The following is a 1950-nucleotide window of genomic DNA, read 5'->3' as shown; positions in this document are numbered from 1 at the left end:
GGAGTAATCTCATTAATTGTATGACATATCCATGTTGTGCACATGCTGGTGTGTGAGTGTGTGCAACATGGGTCTTTGCCATTGTAGAATATGGTCACTCTTTTTGGTTATGTCTAATATTCAAAGTAGCGCTTAGCATTAATAACTGGCGAGGGGAGTAATCTCATTAATTGTATGACATTTCCAAGTTGTGCATGTGCTGGTGTGTGAGTGAGTGCAACATGGGTCTTTGCCATTGTGGGATGTGTTCACTATTTTTGGTTATGTTTGCTATGCAAGGTGGCATCAAGCATTAATAACTGGCGGCAGAGGTTTTCCCACTCATTAAATGACATGTCCTTGTTGTGCATGCGCTCGTGTGTGAGTGAGTGCAACATGGGTCTTTGCCATTGTGGGATGTGTTCATTCTTTTTGGTTATGTCTAATATTCAAAGTAGCGCTTAGCATTAATAACTAGTGGGAAAGGTAATCTCATTCATTAAATGACATATCCATGTTGTGCACGTGCTGGTGTGTGAGTGAGTGCAACATGGGTCTTTGCCATTGTAGAATATGGTCACTCTTTTTGGTTATGTCTAATATTCAAAGTAGCGCTTAGCATTAATAACTGGCGAGGGGAGTAATCTCATTAATTGTATGTCATGTCCATGTTGTGCACGTGCTCTTGTGTGAGTGAGTGCAACATGGGTCTTTGCCATTGTGGGATGTGTTCACTCTTTTTGGTTATGTTTAATATTCAAAGTAGCGCTTAGCATTAATAACTGGCGAGGGAGTAATCTCATTAATTAAATGACATGTTCATGTTGTGCATGCGCTCGTGTGTGAGTGAGTGCAACATGGGTCTTTGCCATTGTGGAATATGGTCACTCTTTTTGGTTATGTCTAATATTCAAAGTAGCGGTAAGCATTAATAACTGGCGAGGGGAGTAATCTCATTAATTAAATGACATATCCATGTTGTGCACGTGCTGGTGTGTGAGTGAGTGCAACATGGGTCTTTGCCATTGTGGGATGTGTTCACTATTTTTGGTTATGTTTGATATGCAAGGTGGCATCAAGCATTAATAACTGGCGGCAGAGGTTTTCCCACTCATTAAATGACAGGTCCAAGTTGTGCACGTGCTCATGTGTGAGTGAGTGCAACATGGGTCTTTGCCATTGTGGAATATGGTCACTCTTTTTGGTTATGTCTAATATTCAAAGTAGCGGTAAGCATTAATAACTGGCGGGGGATTTAATCTCATTAATTGTATGACATGTCCATGTTGTGCACGTGCTGGTGTGTGAGTGAGTGCAACATGGGTCTTTGCCATTGTGGGATGTGTTCACTGTTTTTGGTTATGTTTAATATTCAAAGTAGCGCTCAGCATTAATAACTGGCGAGGGGGGTAATCTCATTAATTAAATGACATGTCCATGTTGTGCACGTGCTGGTGTGTGAGTGAGTGCAACATGGGTCTTTGCCATTGTGGGATGTGTTCACTCTTTTTGGTTATGTCTAATATTCAAAGTAGCGCTTAGCATTAATAACTGGCGAGGGGAGTAATCTCATTAATTAAATGACATGTCCATGTTGTGCACGTGCTGGTTTGTGAGTGAGTGCAACATGGGTCTTTGCCATTGTGGGATGTGTTCCCTCTTTTTGGTTATGTTTAATATGCAAGGTGGCATCAAGCATTAATAACTGGCGGCAAAGGTAATCTCACTCATTAAATGACATGTCCATGTTGTGCATGCATTCGTGTGTGAGTGAGTGCAACATGGGTCTTTGCCATTGTGGGATGTGTTCACTCTTTTTGGTTATGTCTAATATTCAAAGTAGCGCTTAGCATTAATAACTGGCGGGGGAGTAATCTCATTAATTAAATGACATATCCATGTTGTGCACATGCTGGTGTGTGAGTGTGTGCAACATGGGTCTTTGCCATTGTAGAATATGGTCACTCTTTT

Source organism: Entelurus aequoreus, linkage group LG08 (genome assembly GCF_033978785.1).
Source record: "Entelurus aequoreus isolate RoL-2023_Sb linkage group LG08, RoL_Eaeq_v1.1, whole genome shotgun sequence".
Classification (NCBI taxonomy): Eukaryota; Metazoa; Chordata; class Actinopteri; order Syngnathiformes; family Syngnathidae; genus Entelurus; species Entelurus aequoreus.
The sequence above is the reverse complement of the archived record's forward strand: the minus strand, read 5'-3'. Positions refer to the sequence as shown.